This window comes from Macaca nemestrina, chromosome 10 (assembly GCF_043159975.1).
Source record: "Macaca nemestrina isolate mMacNem1 chromosome 10, mMacNem.hap1, whole genome shotgun sequence".
NCBI classification, from domain to species: domain Eukaryota; kingdom Metazoa; phylum Chordata; class Mammalia; order Primates; family Cercopithecidae; genus Macaca; species Macaca nemestrina.
The window spans coordinates 71,639,376-71,662,541 of NC_092134.1; positions in this window are offsets into that span (position 1 = coordinate 71,639,376).

The window sequence follows — 23,166 nt, forward strand, 5'->3', positions numbered from 1 at the left end:
TTTTTTTTTTTTTTTTTTTTTTTTTGAGATAGAGTCTTGCTCTGTCACCCAGGCTGGAGTGCAGTGGTGTGATCTTGGCTCACTGTCACCTCTGCCTCCCAGGTTCAAGTGATTTTCCTGCCTCAGCCTCCCAAGTAGCTGTGATTAAAGGCACCCACTGCCACACCCAGCTGATTTTTGTATTTTTAGTAGAGACAGAGTTTCACCATGTTGGCCAGGCTGGTCTTGAACTTTTGGCCTCAAGTGATCCACCTGCCTTGGCATCCCAAAGTGCTGAGATTACAGGCATGAGCCACTGCAGCCAGCCAATAAACTAGGTATTGATGGAATGTACCTCAAAATAATAAGAGCCATTTAGGATGAACATAGAGCCAATATCATGCTGAATGGGCAAAAGCTGGAACATTCTCCTTGGAAACTGGCATAAGACAAGGATGCCCTCTCTCACCACTCCTATTCAAGGTAGTATTGGAAATTCTCACCAGGGACATCAGGCAAGAGAAAAAAAAAATAAAGCAAATTCAAATAGGAAGAGAGAGAGACAAATTATCTTTGTTTGCAGATGACATGAACCTATATCTAGAAAACCCCATCATCTCAGTGCAAAAACTTCTTAAGCTGATAAGCAATTTTGACAATGTATCAGGATACAAATCAATATGCAAAAAATCGCTAGAATTTCTATATGCCAGCAACAAATAAGCAGAGAGTGAAATCATGAATGAACTCCCATTAACAATTGCTACCAAGAGACTAGGAATACAGCTAACGAGGCAAATGAAGGACCTCTTCAAGGAGAACTACAAACCACTGATCAAGGAAATCAGAGAGGACAAAAGCAAATGTAAAAGCATTCCATGTTAATAGATAGGAAGAATAAGTATCATTAAAATAGCCATACTACCCAAAGCAATTTATAGATTTAATGCTATCATCATTAAACTACCACTGACATTCTTCACAAAATTAGAATAAACTGCTTTAAAATTCATACGGAACCAAAAAAAAGAGCCCATATAGCCAAGACAATCCTAAGCAAAAGGAACAAAGCAGGAGATATCATGCTACCTGACTTCAAACTATACTACAAGGCTACTATAACCAAAACAGCATGGTGTTAGTACAAAAACAGACACACAGACCTATGAAACGGAATAGAGAACTCAGTAATAATACAGCATGCATATATATGACGTTCAACAAACTTGACAAAAACAAGCAATGATAAAAGTATTCCCTATTGAATAAATGGTACTGAGAGGACTGGCTAGCCATATGCAGAAAATTGAAATTGGACTCCTTCTTTACACCTTGTGCAAAAATTAACTCAAGATGGATTAAAGACTTTAATGTAAAACCACATACTTTAAAAACTCTAGAAGAAAATCTAGGCAATACCATTCAGGACAAAGATTTAATGACAAAAATGCCAAAAGCAATGTCAACAATCGCAAAAATTGACAAATAGGATCTAATTAAAGTAAAGAGCTTCTGCCCAACAAAAGAAGCTATTATGAGAATGAACAGACTACCCACAGAATAGAAGAAAATTCTTGCAATCTATCCATCTGACAAAGGTCTAATTTCTAGTCTATGATAATCCTAAACAAATTTACAAGAAAAAATAAACAACTCTATTAAAAAGTGGACAAAGGACATGAGCAGACACTTCTTAAAAGAGGACATTCATTTGGCCAACAAACATGAAAGAAAAAAAAAGCTGAAAAAAAAAGGTGAATATCATTAGAGAAATGCAAATCAAAGCCACAATGAGATACCATCTTATGCCAGTCAGAATGGCAATTATTAGAAAATCAAGAAACAACAGAAATTGGTGAAGTTTTGGAGAAAAAGGAATGCTTTTATGCTGTTGGTGGAAGTGTAAATTAATTGAACCATTGTGGAAGACAGTGTGGGGATTGCTCAAAGATCTGGAAGAAGAAATATCATTTGACCCAGCATTTCCATTACTGCAATGCTTTATATAAATGCTTTATATACGTATATAAATTCCTTTATATACATACAGGAATATAAATCATTCATTTAAAGATATAATAAATGAATGCATATGTTCATTGCCGCACTATTCACAATAGCAAAGACATGGAATCAACGAAAATGCCCATCAACAATAGACTAGATAAAGAAAATGTGATACATATACATCATGGAATACTATGCAGACATAGAAAGCAACAAAATCATGTCCTTTGCAGGGACATGGGTGGAGCTGGAAACCATTATCCTCAGCAAACTAATGCATAAACAGAAAATCAAACACTACATGTTCTCACTTTTAAGTGGGAGCTGAATGATGAGGACACTTGGCAGGGAAAAACACACACTGGGGCCTTTTGGGGTAGGGTCCGGGCAGGGAGAGCATAAGGAAGAATAGTTAATGGTTGCTGGCCTTAATATCTAGGTGATGAGTTGATCTGTGCAGCAAACCACCATTTACCTATGTCATAAACCTGTACATCCTACACATGTACACCAGAACTTAAAGAAACGTGTTGAAGTAAAAAATAACTCAGACTGGGTAATTTATAAAATAAAGAAATTTAACTGGCTCACTGTTTTGCAGGTCGTACAGGAAGTGTGGCAGCATTTGCTTCTGGGGAGGCCTTGGGAAATTTTTACTCATGGCAGAAGTCAATGCAGGAACAAGCGTCTTACATGGCAGGGACAGGATCAAGAGCGAATAGGGAAGTGTTACACACTTTAAACAACCAGATCTTGTGAGAACTCACTCACTATATAATACCAAGGGGGATAATGCTAAATCATTCATGAAAACTCTGCCCCATGATCCAGTCATCTCCCACCAGGCCCCATCTCCAACACGGGATTACAATTTAACATGAGATATGGGTGGGGACACAGATCCAAACTATATCAAAGTTGGTGAAAAAAGAGAATGGAAAAAATGCAAGAGGTTATAAAAGGTCTATAGAAATATTATCTTGTGTGGTCAAAGCTGATTAGATTAGATAGACTTGTTTATAATGTTTCCTTATAATTAGCTTTAACAATAAAAATGCACTGATATAAAAGGTAAAATTTGATAATTTTTTTGAACAAGATTTTCATGTAGTATAATGAGAGATAGTAAAATATTTTTATTTTTTTTTAGTAAATTGCAAAATAAATATAATAAATAAATAAAGAGGGGAGAAAGGAGATACAGAATCAGTATACTTTATGCTGTCTTTTTTAGGACTTCTGATTGTTTGGGAAACTAAGTCTCCTCTCTATAAGATTTCACTTCTTGACATCTTTGAATTATCACTTTGAATAAAGAGATGACTATTACTTTAGAATAGCTATGATTCTAATTTGATCAAGTGTTTAAAATTTTTCATATTCTAATATCAAGTATTGTAAAAGTTGCTGTCTCATAACTTCCTAAATTTAAATTTCACATTCCAAAAATAATCCTTAGAAGTTCAAAGGAGACATACTAGGCTTATTTGGTATGTTAAAATCATGTGGGAAGCATTGTGAAATAAGAAATTATGTTTAACTTTCTTTGAGTTATATTTGTATAAATGTGTTATTAATGTGTGTTTCAAAATTATATGAAATTCCTAAAATTCTGATATGTTTTGGTACATGTTGTCAGTAATTATTATAATTATTGTGGTGTATGGTATATGCCACAAAAATAACCCAATTTTTTTGTCAATTGTGTCTTTAACCATAGCTATTCTAAATATTTTGTCATCCATGGGCAATTATTGTTTTACTTTAATTCTTCCTAAAAGGCAATTTATATGAACTACTGTCAAAAATGTGCTTTCTCTTCAAGGAAATTCATAAAGGGACCCTGACAAGTACACTTAAATACAGATTTCTGATAACTTTAGAGATCATACCATTGGACTAGGTAAAAAAACTTTGAGGACTAATTAAAACGCTGATGCATTCATGAGGTTAATTAACCCAACATAAAGCAGAATGAAGTTAATTATATAGTAGTGAACTGACAGACAACTAAAATAATTTTTATTACTTTTTTGTTTGAAACATTGCTGACTCTTTTTGTTTTGTTTTCAGAGTCAAGAAAAATTTTTTGAGCTATTTGTAACTTACAATAATTGATTAAAGTATACTTTTTGTGAGCAAAATTGAAAGATTTCCCTTTCTCTCTACTTGATTTCTTCAGAATTTGGAAACTATTTGTGAATGCTCTTGATTTATGATGATATAGTTATTTGCATAAATTCAATAAGAATCTGTTTTCTTTTGTGACAGGATAATATTTGAGACACTAGTTATTTCACCAAGACTTTGGCTGGACTAGCATATTTTCAGGTATGACTAGGCTGCTTTGAGGACTTGAACTTGACTTTATAGAGCCTATTAAAAGCCCCCAAGAAAGACTGGCATGGTACTTTGTCTATATGGTTCTCTTACAAGGCTCCTGACCTTGAAGTAAGTAAAGGAAGTCACTTTTTGACAGGTTTAGAAACCTCAGGATATTTTGGGGACCTTGAGAAGAGAGGAGTGCATCCAATTTGTACAGATACTGCAGGCACAATCCAATGGCAAATCCTTGGCTTGACTTCCTAGCCTTCAGAGTCCCTATAAAGTCTAATCTAAAATTCGTTATAAAAATTACCAGTGAAGCCAACTTAAAAAGAGCCTGTGTGGCCAATCATTACTCTTGCTGTACTTTATGCCAATAATAAGCCTAATTATATAATAAGACCAAAACTTATTTTAAAACTAAATGGGTCCTATTATGATTAATCTTTGTTAAAAATTGGAGACTAGAGAGAAAAAATTATGTTTCATTAGGAAACTGTGGCACACCTGTTATTAGATTCTAGCCCTGCTCATTGTTTTTGGCTTTTTATTATTTGCCTACAATTTGGACTGTATCCTGAATTCCTTTCCAGCTAAAAGTCTCCAAACTAATATTTTCAAAATTTTCTCCCATTTTTCATAGTTGGAATCACTAGACATTAAAACTGTGCTTTTCTTGAAGTCCTGCTAACTGAAACTAGACAACTTGATATAAATGTTGGGGGAAATCACCACAGCAACTTATATGTAAACAGCTTTTGTGCCAGCTGATGTGAAGACTACTCAGAAAGATTGCTTGAATATCTGATTCAAACTCTAATCTAGGAAAATTTGTCAGATTGCTACTGCAATCTAAAGATGCTCCAGAGATTCAAAAAAACTACTCTATAGATTACTCCAGACATTAACCTCTGTTTTTCTTCTATTTCCATAGAAATGTCTCTCATGGCACTTCTTATAGTTTTCTGTGAGACTGTGAGACTTCAATTACATAACAAGTCCCCTTTTGCCAGCCAGGCCTCCTTTTCCCGTTCCCATAACCTGTTTTGGGGCAATCCAAGTCCTTATTTTTTTCTGTAAAGTGCCTCTATGGCTAAGAACATAAACTGTTGATATGGTTTGGGTATTTGTGGCCTCCAAATCTCGTACTGAAATGTGATTCCTAATGTTGGAGATGGGGCTTGGTGGGAAGTGTTTGTATCATGGGATGGATTCCTCATGATTGGCTTGGTGCCTTCACAGTTCTATTTGTCTGTTTCATATATAGACGCCTAACTCATCTGCAGTGTCACCTTCTGGAATGGAACACAGCTGTTTAACTGACCTTCTCCATATTCAGGACTGAGACTGATTCAAGAAGATACGAGATGATATATTTAAATTTGTTCTTTTCTGCTTATCCAAATTTGTCTTTTCCTTCCTTTGCCTATCTCTTATCTAACAATCTCTAACCCAAATCTCTTCAAAGAAATTAACTTGGCTTTTAATATGTAAAGATTTAGTTCAAAACGGAGAGTGAAGGAAATATTTTTCCCCAAAATATACTACTGTAACATGTTTTGAGATGGCTGTTCAGAGGGCATGTAACAGAAGTAGCTGAGCTGTCTTTCATTGTGGAGACTTGCATCTGTAGAGAAAATTTGCATTGGTGCAGCCAGGTTTTCTCTGAGACCTTCCCTTTCTGGATCTAAGGAAGAAAAACCAAGAGTCTGACACCTTTAAAGGTCTGAAAGAAACATTTATTATACTATCTGTTCTTTCTGAGGGCTGCTACCTGTGAGACTTAATTTACAGAATAAGACCCTCTTTGCCAGCCAGGTCTCCTCTTCTCCCGTTACCACAATCTTTTTCGCACAATCCAAGTCCCCATTCTGTAACCTCTAGATGGTGTATAAGCTTTTGAACCCTACTTGGGGATTCGAGTAATCACTTTAAGATTCTCCTTTACATGCATATTTATAAATTTGTATTACTTTTCACCAGCTAATCTCCTTTTGTGTGTTGATTTTTGAGCAAACATTCAGAGAGTGAAGGGGAAGATCTTCCTTGGCCCCTACAACCTAATTACCTCCCAAGGCCCTTAATACCAAAACATTGAGGATTAGATTTTAATACATGAGTTTTGGAGAATAGAAACATTCAGATCATAGCAGACATCTACAGTAGACCTGTAAGAGATATTTTAGGAATATTTATGTACTTTAGCTCACAGATTGACTCTGCAAAGGATATGAAGGAATGGTGTGACCCATGTTTGTAATATGTATTTTTTAGTTTACAAAGATTTTTTTTTGTTTTTTTTTTTTGTTTGTTTGTTTTTGCTATGCAGGGCCTTGGTCTTCAAATGAGCTTTCAATTAAATATTGTTAGATCCATTTTATCGATGATGACCCTAAGAACAGCGAGGTGAATAGATTTATTTATAGTCAGCAGGGGCTGGATTTAAATCCAGGTATTTAAGTTTCAGAGTTTATGTTCTTTCCCCTATGACTAAGAACATAAGCTGTTGATGCAGTTTGGATATTGGTCCCCTCCAAATCTCCTATTGAAATGTGATCCCCAGTGTTGGTGGTGAGGCCTAGGAGGAGGTGTTTGGGTCATGGGGACAGATTCCTAATGATTGACTTGATGCCTTCTCCATGGTATTGAGTGAGTTCTCACTGTTAGTTCGCATGAGAGCTGGTCGCTGGAAGGAGCCTGGCATGTCCTCCCATCCTCCCCTGTCTCTCGCTCCCTCTGTCATCATGGGACATGCCTGTTCCCCTTCCACCTTTCACCATGAGTTAAAGCTTCCTGAGGCCTCATCAGAAGCTGAGCAGATGCTGGTGCCGTGCTTGTACAGAATGAAGAACCATGAGCCAAATAAATCTCTTTTTTTAAATAAATTACCCAGCCTCAGGTATTCCTTTACAGCAATGCAGATACAGCTGTCTTAATACCACTCCTGCTACTATTGCCACTATTTGTATTAAAACAATAAGAAAAATGTTGACAACTCTGACTATTTTTATTACCAGTGCCTGGCATGTTTCTGACACTTTCCTAAATGTTTTGCATAGATTCGTTCATCTGACACTCACAAAAACTCCAATTGTTTAGTGAGAGCACTGACGGCAGAGGGCAATCTATTTGCACATGGTCATGCAGCTAATAAGTGGGAGAACCAGAACTTTAATATGACAATAAGGCCTGGTGCAGTGGCTCATGCCTGTAATCCCAGCACTTTGGGAGGCCGAGGCGCGTGGGTCATCTGAGGTCAGGAGTTTGAGACCAGCCTAGCCAACATGGTGAAACCCCGTCTCTACTAAAAACACAAAAATTAAGCCGGGCATGGTGGCACATGCCTGTAATCCCAGTTACTCAGGAGGTTGAGGCAGGAGGATTGCTTGAACCCAGGAAGCAGAGGTTGCAGTAAGCCGAGATCACGCCACTGCACTCCAGCTTGGGTGACAGTGAGACTCCAACTACAAAAAAAAAAAAAATTACACACACACACACACACACACACACACACATATATATATATAGAGAGAGAGAGAGAGACAGCGAGAGAGAGAGACAATAAGGTGTCTTCCCACACCTATGTACAGCCTTCCTAACCATCGTCTCTGGCCCTGCTCTGTCAACCCTAAATTTCTTATCCCTTAACCCCCAATTTAAAGCACTCTGTTACATATTTTCAATGGATCAAAGACTCAGTTGTGTCTGGCAAAATCAAACAAAATAATACAAAAATAATATAATACTATAACACCAAATAAAATCATAGAAAATAATAATATCAAAAAACAAAATAATATCAAATATGCTAATGCCTTGGACCAGCCTCCTTGAGATTGTCTTATTCTTTCCCTAACATATTTTTGAGCTACATTATATTTGGATTACAGTTGTTAAAGGTATCTGTTGATTTATGCTAACTTGACTTTTCCAGGCAATACAAGACAAATAGGAAAGAGCTTAGTCTTTATTTTACCATCAAAGTTCAATCACTATCTGAACATTTCCATTGTTAAGCTAACTCTTGAATAAGCTCCAAACACTGGGACTCTACAGGACTTTGCACTGAATTGTATAAGTATGTATAATTAGTAACCGTAAATGCAACTGGGGTTTGCAAGAGACACATCCAGATATATTTTTGTAAAATTGTTCAGTTAGCACTTTCCAGCTGGTCTGTTTCTCTGCTATAATTATGCTCAAAATGTAGGCATTCATATATGCTCAGGAGTGCTTGCACATGAGCTGAGTGTAATTACAGGTAATACAAAGAAAGCAATGGTGGAGTATTGTGGCTATTTTGGCATTTTGTTATTGTTATTAGAAGTTGTATTTGAGTCCCAGATTAGCAAGTTATTGACCATATAAACTATAAACTTTGAAAAATGACTTAAATCTGAAATCCCCTTCTGTATATCTCTAAAGCAGGAGACATTGTTTCTGTGGAAATAAAATGTTTTAAATTACATAAAGCATTTTTGAAAAATAATGATAAAATAGAATTTAAATATATTAGATAATTTTTTTCTCATCAGGTCTCAAGATGCCAAATAGTGTCTCCCATGCCAATACTATTCTCATAACAAATGCTGCTAATTAATTATAGCAGCATTTTCAGAGTGTGTGTTTGTGTTTATACACTCATTTATTTATTTAGATTTTTCTATTTATAATTATATTTATATCAGAGTTCTTCTCAACACATCTTCCCAGCTGGTCACTATCAGTTGTCCAGAGATATACATGCTAGATAAAACTTATTTCCTCATCCTGGGCCTAATTTAGTAAATAGTATTTGTATTCAGAGAAATTATGATTTATTCATTGGGTCAGCAAACATTATTAAGTCAAGAAAGGTACTTAATGCTGATGACAGAAATATAAATGGAGTACGCTTCTGATCCTCTGAGATCTCCCAGTCTGGTATGAGAGCTGGTAAAAGAGTCAGTCATGATTATAACAGGGTAATTAGAATTACAGTGGAGGATGCAGAGGAGGAAATGATTACTTAACCCCTGGAGATTAAAAATTTGATTAAAACTGCTCTCTGAGCAGGGTATGGCATTTTCTAGGGCCATATAAGCATCTTTCCTGATAGGTGGATGGTAATGGTGAGAGTGTCCAATACCATGAGGTTATGTATACTAAGAATGAGAAAGCCATATCTTTAAATTCTGTTTTCTTGAGACCTACTTTTACTAGGAATTGGATTATGTAAAGGAAAAATTGCTGAAGAAATTCAAAGCAATCACAATTGAGACAGAAAGTTATCTTACTCCTTTGCAAGTGTTTGTTCCAGTCATTTCTCTTTCTCTCTCTCTCTCTTTTTTTGAGATGGGGTTGCCCTCTGTCGCCCAGGCTGGAGTGCAGTGGTGCCATCTCTGCTCACTGCAGTCTTAACCTCCAGGGTTCAAGTGATCCTTCTGCCTCAGTTCCCCAAGTAGCTGGAACTACAGGCACACACCACCATACCCGGCTAAGTTTTGTATTTTTTGTAGAGACTGGTTTTCACCATGTTGCCCAGACTGGTCTTGAACTCCTGGGCTCAAGCGATCTGTTCACCTCAGCCTCCCAAAGTGCTAGGATTACAGGCATGAGGGTCACCAAACCTGGCCTCCAGTTATTTCTTTAACTTTTGTATTCTGTAAACAACATTCACAATCCCTTGTGAGGAGGCTATTTTTAAAAACCAAAAACTCATTCACATAATCTGCTAAGTACAAGTATAGTAGGGGAGACAACGGAGCAAAAGGTTTTAATTGAGACAGTTTTGTAATATCTGGAGTTTATATTGTGCTAAATAGTGAATTTTGAGTTTTCATTCAGGCTCTTCAGGGGATGGGGCTCTTTTATAAAGAGGGAAGATAAAGTAGAGAAGTATAAGAAACAGTCCAAGCAATCTATTGGTTGGTGTCATGGAATGGAAACATCATCCTTGACACAAGGGCAAGTCTTGCACACCAGTAGCTATTCTACTAATTTGCCAGTTTTGTGTATCAACTTCTCTGCTTCTATCATGATCTACTCTCTTGTTGCCACTGTATCAATTCAATCTTTCCCTCGCCTTTTCTAGTCATCGCGTCTCCTTTCCTAAGTTTTTAAAGCAAAATTCAGCAATGTTCTTTCATTTTCAAAATTCCACTTCTCTAGTTGTAAATTATATTTGAGCCATTCATTTTCCAATCTCTATATATGTGATTTAGACTATATATACTTCCTGCTTTTCTGTAATTGTGAGATTCCATAGCTAATTATTTGTGTTTGTCTTCGAGAAAGCATTCACTCTACATTCATCTCCCATATGCTTGACTTTTTTTTAAGCAAAGGGAGTTAGTTATATATTCACCAACTTCATGTTTCAGAGCTGTAAATCCCAGAACGTAACCTTGAAAAGGAATTTTCAAAGTTACAGAGCCACATCTAGCAAGAATAAAAGAAGAGAAATTTTTATGGGATTCCTCACAGTATTGCATTTATGCAATGGCAAACACATAGAAAACAGTATTTTCTTCCAAGCGGATCTACAATATAAGTAAGATGCAGGCACTGATTATGCTAATAGAAAATTAACTAAGATAAATTGAGTTGAGATTATTATTTAGTTAACCATGTCCTTTGATTTCTTTAACTCTCTGTGTTCTTTCTTTTACCATCTTGGTCCTTTAGGGAGAACCCTACATAACAATCTATTATTGGAAAAACTATGGAACATGTGCACAATGAAGAAATGTTTGATAATGAAAAGGTGTTAGGATGGTGAGCAGAGAGAATATTGAAATAGAGATTAAAAATCAAACCAAACCAAAGTACCAACTAACTAAACAAAACTACCACAGGGAAAAAGCTAAATTGCTAAAGCAAATTGAAATTGATGATTTCAGGTGATTATAGATTCTTGTGAGTCCAGTTACTCTTTTTAACAAAGGATCCGAGAAATAAGTTCATGAAATACATAAAAGTTCGCTTGTTTGTTTGTTTATTTATTTATTTAGAAACAAGGTCTTACTGTGTCACCCAGGTTGGAATGCAGTGGTGCGATCTCAGCTCACTGCAACCTCTGCCTCCTGTGCTAAAGTGATCTTCCCACCTCAGTCTCCTGAATAAATGGGACTAAAGGTTCAAGCCACCGCGCCCGGCTAATTTTTGCATTTTTTGTAGAGATGGGGTTTCTGCCATGTTGTCCAGACTGGTCTCCAACTCCTGAGCTCAAGCGATCTGCCTGCCTTGGTCTTGACCTCCTAAAGTGTTGATATTACAGGCGTGACCCACTGCGCCTGTCCTAAAAGTTCGTTTTCATCTGTAAGACCTCAGCTTTTATCATTTATTTATTTATTTATTTTTCAAGACCGGGATTTGCTCTGTTACTCAGGCTGGAGAGCAGTGGTGTGATTTAGCCTCAATCTTCCTGAGCTCAGGTGATCCTCCCACCTCAGCCTCCTGAGTAGCTAGACCTACAGAAATGTGCCACTACGGTCAGCTATGATTTTTTTAGATTTTCGTAGAGACAGGATCTCACTATGTTGCCCAGGCTGTGACCTCAGATTTTTACCAGCGTATTGTAAAATATCTAGCTCTGTTTTAAAACTAATTTGTGGTTGAGGCCTAAGACTGGGCAAAGTTTGTCAGTTATTAATTTCAGTATCTATTAGATGGTAGAAAATTCTAGATACTGAGGATTCAACTATGAATTATACAATCCCTTTGATGTCAGTGTGTTTGTGAGAGAGGGAGAATTCAAATCAATAAATAATTATGTTGGCTAATTTCTGTAACCCAGCATAAGGCATTGAAGAAATGAGAATTCTCCACTGTGGTCCTCACATGTCTTTGCATCCCTCCTCCCTCCCACAGCCGTTCTTCTCCGCCATCTTTTGCAGAAGATCTTAGTTCCTAACTGTGTAACAATCCTTCCTTCCTTCTCTCTCAATAAAATCCAAATTTTCCAGTGGCAGCAAATTGCCTAATGCCTGCTAATACACAAGAAAAATTCCTTCTTTTTGAGAGAACCATTTTTTGACCAACTGTTGTTAGAAAAATGTAAGTAAAAACAAAAAGAAATTATTCTCCCAACCCAGAAAACTTCTCCACAAATGTAGCAGAAAATGAAAACAGTTTTATTATTGAATAAATATTAAACAGAGATATGATATTGCAGGCAATCCGCTAAGAGCTTGCAAAGACAGAAAGAAATCTCACCATTTTGTGTAGCTAGGCAGTAACAAATCATTACATTCATGTTCTCAAGATAAACAATAACTAGTACTCAAGCAAAAATGCTGATGGCACCATTTATTATACATAGTTCATCCTAAATTCATTGTGTAATTAGGATGACCATCTATATTAGAAACTTGATTTTATATAAAAGAAAAACGTACATCTTTACAAGAGGAGGTAGCTTTGCAACTTGGAGCCAGGCCCTGGCTAAAGTTAGGCTCCTAACCTCCCACAGAGACTGAGAGGCAAGGGTGCTATCTTCCTTGGTGTTTACACTTCAAAGATATGGAGCCTAGGTCTTGAGAAAGACATCCCTGGATCACAAAGCTGGCAAGATGCTTTTTTAGCTTCCGGAAAAATTTACATACATTTCAAAAAGAAAAAAAAAACCAGAAAAAGAACTTTTATAAGCTTTCTAAAGTAAATGCTCCAAGAAAAAGAGTGACAAAATGCTCTTCCTTTATTTTCAACAGAAGAATTAAACCTCTTATTTCAAATTTGTTTTTGTCCTTACACTGTTCTTAAAATTATCTGATAATGATGCAACCTCCCTTGCTAAAATTCAATAAAAATTATCCCCCTTATTTCCCTCTTCTTTTATTTTCAACAGAATAATTAAGCCTCTTATTTCAAATTTGTTTTGTCCTTACACTATTCTTAAAATTATCTGAAAATGATGCAACCTCTCTTGCTAAAATCCAATAAAAATTATCCCCCTTATTTCCCAAATTAGAACAATCATTGAGAGCCTTCTCCTGCTAAGCATTTTCAAACAGTCTTATGTTAATGGTGCTATAATTGATTTTCTTCTATAGTAGCTATCAGATGGAGTCACACTGTCCTCAAAGTACAGCTTAAATTGACTTAACTTATTTTCCATAGATTGTGGCCAGTGCCTACCACCATATTCTTGGAAAGTTAAGGAGTTTCTACCTTCTCATGGTTTCACCTTACTCTAAGCTCCCACTTCCACAATTAGCTTAGTTTAGAGATCCTCTTATATCATCCTCAGTGTCCTTAATATAAATCTAGACATCACGGAGGTTGAATTCTGTTCCTTGATGCAGGGTATTTACTCCCTGTCTGGAATATGAGAAGGTTTGTATTATATTAATAAAACCAGCTTAATATTAATCTTAAAATCATTCCATTCCTAAATTCCTCTGTGTTAGTCAAAACTCAAACTAAAACCCTCTACTATACTGCCTTCTGCCTTCCTCTCTGCTTTCTCTCTTTCTTACCAGGAATTCCTCTTCTTTGTTGTTGTAGAGCAATCTGATGATCTCTTTTGTTGTCTTGAAGCCTGCCAACGCATTCCCTACAGGCTTACCTTTTCTCCCTGGCTTAAATACATGCCTCCTAATAAAGACAATTTTCTCTAAAAGAATTCTAATGCCAGCTTTTAAATTAATACAGCTATATTTATTTATTTAAAAAGGTAGTGATATAATCCAACAAGATGAAAAACCAATTAACTGAAGAAATAGGGTTATTAGGAAAAAAAAGTTTAGGCTGAAATGTGTAAGTTTACTGTACAAAATGCACATTCTAAGGTCCTTTATGTTTCTTGGAGCAGGATCAAACATTCCTGTTCTTTTGAAAATTTTTGTGCTCTGAGAAAGAGGTCTGAACAAGGTAGCATAAGACTGAGCAGTAGACTAGGACCATAGGAGCAAATAAGGCAGGGATGCAGATGACTCTCATTGTGGGGGAAAAATGAGCTTTTCAGATGTAGGAACCTGGGAAAGGCATTTCTAGGCAAAGACATGAATTAACAGTAGTCATGGTTTGTAGATTCAAGAAGCATCAGACAGATATGAATGAATCTAAAGGCATAATGAGGAGTGAGAGACAAGAAATAAGCTTAGGTCTAATTATAAAGGGCCTTGGATGCCTAACAAAGGGTTTAGTATTTATCTGGAAGTTGGAGGGGTAAGGAAGGGAGTTGGAATTGTTAAACACTTTTTAAACGGAAGAGAGACCTAAACAGATTTACATTTGAAAAAGCTTTCTGTTAATAGTCCACAAATTATGAGTCATAATTTAAAAGCCATTTTCAAATTTTTTTTCTCAATTCATAAACATAGTTCTCTACTTAGAAGAAACAGGGAGAAGGAATTTGTGTGTTCGTGTGTGTGTGTGTGTGTGTGTGTGTGTGTGTGTGTGTAGCTGTAGGCAGGAGTTGCAGTTAGAAACATGGTTTATAGTTTAAAATTTACTTTTGGATTAGAGCTAAATTTTGTTAGCTACCAAAAAAAGGTCGATCACAAAGATTTTTTTCAGTTTAATTTCTATGTAAAAAAGAAGTGTGGGTACAAATATCAGATTTTTTTTGAAAGAGTGGGTACCTGAGCTTATAATATTTGAATTGTTGGGGCTAGGTTTTGGACAATTCATTCACAGGTGACAGGCTGCTGATTTTCTGGAATTCCATAAGCATGTGACTTCTCTTACCAGGAGACTCAATTATTAAATTACTAAATATTGTTAACACAGCAGCTTAAAGCTTCTAGTTATTAAAAAACTACTAAACATATTCTAATATGAGATATCATATTTGAAAATTGTACCATCTCTCGCAATCACAATTCAACAAAAATTCATCAAATAGGCTAGAATATTTAATATATTCTGGTTAATCTTTTCAGCATCTTTGATGAAGTGAATTGATAGGATCTTATTCATGGTAATAGAAAATACTACAAGAAGATGTTAACAATTATCACATTCAAGTAAGAAATAGAATGCATGTGATTATTTGATCTGTTCACATTTCATATAAATTCTAGATGAGCTAGAGAAAAAGATTAGCCAAGAGGAAACTGAAATTATTTAATTCAAAAAGGTTTAAAACTTATTTATAATGGTGTGATGGGGACTGGGAAGTGTTATTTGAAGAAAGCAAAAGCCAATGGGGGAGAAATAAGCTGAAAAGTGACTGAAGCACAGAAAGAAATTTACTCATATTGACATGTTATTATGTCTGAGATTCATATTTCTGTTTCCTGACACATTACACTAAATTTGAGCTAATATATCATCACAAATATTGTTTTTGTTTGCTAAAGTGAATTATAATAGCAGGCAAAGAGGGATTAATGGTGCACTAGAAAAGAACATGATTATATCATAATTCATTTTTTCTTACTGATTTCTGTTGATGAAGAGAGCAAACATATTGAATGAAACATCCTTGCCATTTGTGCTCTCTTAGGAGGCAACTTTTTTTTAAATCCATCCCCAGTAGTATTTTGAATAGTGTTTGAATTAATAGTCCTATAATGTTTAAAAGATTAGTAAACATCAAAATATGTTTGTATAACTAGGGCATCTGATGTGGGTGATATTCATTTTCAGTTTGGTTATAAAATTTTACATATAACATGCTCTTATTGATATAATATTAATAGTTTTGTCTACCACATTTTAGTGAACAATGGAGAAAACTGAGAAGTCTCAGAAAGCCTACATGTGAGACTAACTAGATCATCTCAATCAGTGTCTACAATGCACCAGTGTGGGATACAGGTGTTCCAAATTATTGATCCTTGCAGCTCTTGTGACCAGTGAAGGTTTGGAATAGGTAAATCTCCAGGATGATGAGCAAATAACACCTTTCTTTGCCCAAAGTGACTGAGGAAATATGATCACTGTCTATGTGTGTCACCTTGTTCCAATGTTTGAGAGACACTGGAGAAACACTTATGGTGCACATGAGGAAAGCTCAGGTAAGAATGGCTTTTTTAGTAAAGTTAATGAAAAGAATTGGAAAGATCTGGGTTTGAGTCTCTGCTTACTTAATTTATGGAACCTCAGTTTTCTCATAGGCATACTGGTGTACACAATTTTATTTACTTCAAAGTTCGTTTGGAGGATAAGAACGTGTCAAAGATATTTTATAAAACTGTATCAAGCTGCACACATGTGAATACATCCAGCCTGATCCTCTCTGTGTTGAGTCACACCTGAGAGTAATAGAGCAGTTGTACGAGTTGTCACCAATGGCTTGGAGGAATGAAATGCTGTCATATGCATATCTGTTATTAGAGTTAAAATGATACCATGGAAAGTAAAATGAAACACCTTTTGCAGTGAAACAGACTTGGATTTAATCATGGCTCTGTGAGCTATCAGGCAAGGTATCAGAAGTTTGATCTGTTATAGTATTTTCTGAACACTGGAAAATTCAGTTAATTAAAATATGCTGGCTGAGTGCAATGGCTCACGACTGTAATCCTAGCACTTTGGGAGGCCGAGGTGGGTGCATCACCTGAGGTCAGGAGTTTGAGACTAGCCTGGCCAACATGGTGAAACCTCGTCTCTACTAAAAATACAAAAATTAGCCAGGTGTGGTGGCAGGTGCCTGTCATCCCAGCTACTTGGGAGGCTGAGGCAGGAGAATTGTTTGAACCCGGGAGGTGGAGGTTGCAGTGAGCTGAGATTGTGCCTCTTCACTCCAGCCTGGGCAAAACAGCGAGACTGTCAAAAAAACAAAAACAAAACAAAACAAAACAAAAAAAAGCTAATATACTTTTAGGGTTATTTGTAATATTTTAAATTTATCTATCTATCCACCCTTCCCATACAATGCCTTTATGTGTAACATGGGGGTAATAATACTTACATGACAGAGTTGTTTTGATAATAAAAATTAGAAATAATATATGTTAAGTACTTAGTATTTTGACTTGCATAATATAAGTACCCGTGTCACCTATGTTTTTCTTCTTTTTTAATCTGGTCATTGTAGGCCGTGGTTTTTCAACCCCAACACATTGATATCTGGGGATGAATAATTATTTGTTGTAGAGGGCTGTCCTGCTCATTGTAGCATGTAAAATGTTTCCTGTGATACAAAATTGCCTTCTGTTGAAACTACAGTTCTAGGCTTCCCCAGGACAAGAAACCATTACAAAATAGTTAACAGCCACTTTGTACCAGCCTTAAGGGATTGCAAGTGATCAAGGTCTCAAAAGAGGATCCAAAGTATTTGTTCCAAAAAGATGCTATCCCTTCTATTCCAGAAAAAGGGAAAGAGCCCATGGTGCAAAGAAGCAGGACTTTTAATTGTTTTCCCTATTACCCCAAAAGCTACCCCTGAGATCATTGCAAGATGGAATCCTTATACTTTACCTACCTCTATCAGTGCTTCTCTTTAAGGGAGGGAGTAATCAGGGATACTTGAACTCTCTATGCTGGCTGCTGTGCAACTAATATTGACCTGTATTATTATTGTTGCAATCTTATAATTATCATCTTAGTTACATTGTATAAATTGAATTAATGTTTTCATTGATTAATTTATCTGAAATTAACTGCATTAGGAATACCATTTGAATGAAACTGGGGATAAATTACAATCACCATAGATCAGATTGAGCAGAAGTCAGAGATAACATTGTGACATATTTCGCCATTTTGAAATAGAGTAGGCCTATCTCCTATCAAGTGGGTTCAGTTCTTCTTGCTATATGCTTCTAGTTTTGTGATGCAGATTATGTAGCATCAAGAAAATTGGCAATCAATCCCTTGTGATTCAGTTTTGGTATCTAAAGCAGAATCAGAAACATCCTTTCTCTAGGACCCATTTGTACATTCTACATGCTTTGGGGCCCTCATCTACTAGGAAGAGTTGAAGATGGTGCACATTAGGATATGGCATTCTGCTAGATATAATTTTTTGTTAATTATATTAACGAATTATATATATTTATGTATATAAATTATGTATTATAAATTATGTATATAATTCCAGCAGTATAGATGGAAGTGGAGGATGAAACATGTGTGTGTGTGTACATGCCTGAAAGCATGGTCTTTCATATAATTAGCCTACATAAGAAAGAAATGCATGCCGTGCTGTACTGAAAGAGTTTATTTCTGTTTCTGATAGAGAATCAAGGAGTGAGGGCAGAGATATGGCTTTGTTCCACAAAGGTGAACCAGATTAATTCCTATGGATCCATGTAAATGGATTATTCATTGCTTTCTGTATCTGTTTACACTAAGCAGACAAGTAGTCTTTTTATAAAAGCCTAATACACAGTGAGTGAATGAAAGGTAATATTTATTCTCTTTTTACTGATATTCCTAAGCCAAGTTACTATTTCTTTATTGAAAATAAACAACAAAAACAATTAAATCAACATGAAGTTGTGGGAAGAAAATTGCCACACAAAATGGAATATTACAATGAAGACTCCAAGGAACTACTTAGATCTGAAAATTATGATAGAAATCATAATTAAGAAAACAACTGTTTGATAAGTATTCCATAAATAGGTGTTGGATGAATGAATGGTTGGTTAGGATGTACAGATATTTGGCTTCTAAAAACATGACCAGAAAATCTTAAGAAAAATTATCTGAAATTAAAATGTAACAGAATAATTTCTGCTTTTGATAGAATATAGTAGGTAATGGGAGGTCAGTAGTTTCACTGCAAAAACTGGAAAAGACTGGACAAGTAATATGGAATAAAACCTTATGTTTTAAAAGATATTAGTAATCTGTAGAAGTAACAAGAACTAGGTGGGTTAAAATTCCTAAGAAGAGTCCTTATTTTCAACAATTATTTATTTTCCTTTGTGGGCATTGTCCTATGTTAGATTTAGGATAAGGAGCAGGCTGGGTATAGACAGAAGATCTCTTCTGGGTGAAGAGAAAACAACAAAGATTTCAGTGGTTGCCCAGGACCTGTGGGACATTGGAAACACAAGGACCCTAAAATGCACGGTTAGATTTTTTCATGAGAAATTTGCTAAATGTTGACCTGAATAAGAGGTTCAAGAAGTAGGTTAACTGGGAGGTGGAGGTTGCAATGAGCCGAGATCTTGCCATTGTACTCCAGCCTGGGCAACAGGAGCGAAACTCCATCTCAAAAAATAAATAAATAAAAATAAATAAATAATTTTAAAAATAAAAAAATGTGGATTAAAGGATACTAAAGAGAAAAATAAAATCTCTTCCAATTTTTTTGTTGTTTCAGAAATACGAAACAAAGACCTGATAGGAGAAAAAGACCTATTTTAACTCATGGCTGGTGTTTTCTTCAAAATAGTTTAATTTAGAAGCCAGGGATGGAGGATAAAAAGCTAAACTGAAAAGCTCTAAAATCATAACTGAATCTTCCTCAGTTCTTTAAGGCTGAAAAGATGAAGACTCACTAGACTGTAAATCAGGAAGTATAGAAAGGCCATACAGAAAATATACCCTTATACTATCTACCTAACAGAGGAAAGGACAGGACAATATACCCTTACACTATCTACCTAACACAGGAATCACCTCTAATGAAGCATATTATTTCCTGGGACTTCTATAGTTCGTTTATAAACAAGTATAACATGATATAAAAATTTATTAGACATGAAAAGAGGCAAGACAATTTTAAAAACAAAAGAGTTTGTTAAACAAAAGATGGGTTGATAGAAAATATCAAAAATACAGCACAAACAAACTAGAAGAATAAAACACAAACCAAATAGAAATATTAGAGATAAGCTTGAAAAATCTAAAATATATATAATTGTAGTTGCAGAAAAAGAGAAATAAGTAGAAACAGTATTTGAAAGGTAATAGATGAAAAGTTTCTAAAACCAGTAGAAAATACCAATCAACAAATTCAAAATACTTAACAAATCCCAAGTAGGATAAATAAATTTTAAAAACTCATGTAGCATATCATAGTAAAACTTGTTAAAACTAAAGATAAAGAAGAAATGGTATAGTTAGCCACAGGAAAAAAGATACATTACCTCAAGGGGGTATCAATAAGATTGATAATTTATTTCTCTGGAGAGAATAAAAACCATAAAACAATACAATGACAAACTTAAAATGCTGGAAACAAACAAACTACAAGAATCATAAGCTGGAATTTTGTGCTTATTGAAAATATCTTTCAAAATAAAATTGTAACAGAATTATTTCAAGCAAAAAGTAGAAACGTTCTTTTAGGCCACCCTGCAATTAAAGAAATACTAAAGAGAATTTTGGTAGAAGAATATTGGATGCAAAAATTCAAGAAGGAATATGAAACTCAAGAAAAAAATCTAGATACATATAAGAGAATACTGAATTTAAAAAAGTGTAGTGACGTTTACAGTTTAAATTATGTGTAGAACTAAGTGCATGACAAAAATCTCACAAAAGATGAGTGGAGTTAAGTGGAGTTAAAGATTATAAGATTCTACTATTATTTGATCCAACAATTCCATTACTGGTTTTATACTCAAATGGAAAAAAAAAAGCACATCAGAAAGATACCTGCACTCATATGTTTATCACAGCACTATTCACAATAGCAAAAATATGGAATCAACTTAAGTGTCCATCAATGGAGAACTTGGTAATAAAAATTTGATATAGATAGATAGATACCATGAAACACTACTCAGCCATTAAAAATAATGAAATCATGTCTTTTGCAGCAACATGGGTGGTACTGGAGGCCATTTCCTAAGTTATCTCCTAAGTGAAATAACTTCAGAAACAGAAAGTCAAATACTGCAGGTTCTCATTTATAAGTGGAAACTAAACAGTGGGTATGCATGGACACACAGGAATAATGAACAATGGAGACTGCAAAGGGTGGGTGGGTGGGGGGTAGTAGGGGTTGAAAAATTACGTATGGGTACAACGTTCTCTATTCAGGCGATCAGTACATTAAAACTCCAGACTTCACCTCTTCCCACAACGTATGCAAATAAGAAACCTACACTTGTACTCTGCAAATGTGTAAAAATAAAAAAAAAGAAACAAAAAGGATTATAGGATTTGAATAATACAGAGAAAATAATAAATAAATTTGTATTTTACTGTAATACATGAACATATATTTGTTTGAACACATATGAACTTTTTTGTGTGATAGCACATGTTAGTAAAAATGTTTAAAACAAGTAAAAAGAACTATATGTTATATGTCTGCAGAGAGAAGTGGAAAACATCTAAATATTTTTACCAAAAAAATGAAATTTGAAACTGATGAAACCTCAGGAGCTAACTACAAATTTACTGGAACTACAGGGCATAAACGAACTTGTTCAACTGTGCATGAATATACAATCAGCAAAATCCAGACTATAAAAGCTTTTTGGAATAAGGAGCATGATGATATCAATAAACAAACAAGATTAAAAGAGATGAAGAGAGAACCTATAGATGAAAATAAACAATGACATATCAATGAGTTGCAAGGAATAGATTTCATTTGGATGCATATATCAAACAAATGAAGTATAAAAGAAAAAGATAACAATGACAGGATATTTATGGTGTTAGGTACGATTATGAAGTTTCAGGTATAAAATAATATTGTGGTTATGTTTCAAAAAGACTGCTTATAATTCATAATTATATCTGAAATATTTATAAAGGAATGATAAAATGTCTGGGTTACTTCAGAATAATCTGGATTGTAACTCAGTACATATGGGTATTGTAAATAATATTGGCCATGACTTAATTTTTTAAAAACCTATGTTAAGGGCACAGCATGGTTCATTATACTATGTTACCATCATCTGTATATTATGAATTTTTTTACATTTTTACTTGTTTTCTATGACTTCTATAACAAATATCACAATCTTTGTGGTTTAGAAGAACATACATATATTATAGTTCTGTAGGTGAAAAGTCTGACGAATTTTCCTGGCCTAAAAATCAAGGTATCGGTAGGGTTGCTTTCATTGCTGGAGGTTGTGGGGGGAATTTTCTAGCTATCTTTTCCAGCTTTTAAAGGCTGCCTGCATTTTTTGGCTCATGGCTCCCTTCCTCCATCTTCAAATACAACAACAACAAGTTAAGTAAGTCTCAGATTGCATTACTCTGACCTTTTCTTCTACCTTTCTCTTCTACTTTTAAGGACTCCTGTGAGTCCTTAACTGGGCTCACCAAGAGGATCTAGGACACTCTTCCTATTTTAAAGTCAGCAGATTAGTGACCTTAATTCTACATATAGGCTTAATTCCCCTTTGCTATGTAGCATACTATCTTCAGATATTCTAGGCATTAGGACATTGACATCTTTGAGGGGCTACTATTCTGCCTACCTCAATATTCAATTGTTTAAAATTACATAGTAAAATAAAAACTGGAAAGAGATATGTATAATGATTAAAACTGATATATTAAGAACTTTTACAACTCAATAAGGACAAATTATATGATCTAATTGGAACTGGTCAAATGAGAAGCAAGATATAGAAGAGACACCAAATAGCTAAAACAAACAAACAAACAAAAAAACCCCAAAACAAACAAACAAAAAAGACCCTAAGAAAACAAGGTTAATTTCATTTGTGACTAAATATAATTAAAGGCTCAGTTGGATATATTTCTCACGTATAAAATGACAACATTTAAATATTATTCCAAAATGATGTACCATTAGGGTGTAGAGAAACAGTACTTCTTGCTCATTGTCAGTGATAGTCTACATAGAAATTTTACTACATAGAGCACATTTGACAATGCTTAGTAAAGTTTAAAATACTCAGACATTGTTGTCACCAGTAGAGGGTCGTGACTGCAAGTTGTCTAGGTTCTTGGCATCTTGAACAAAGAATTGGACAAAACGCCCAGCAAGGCAAAGAAAGAATAAAGCAACAAAAGAATGAAAGCAGGGATTTA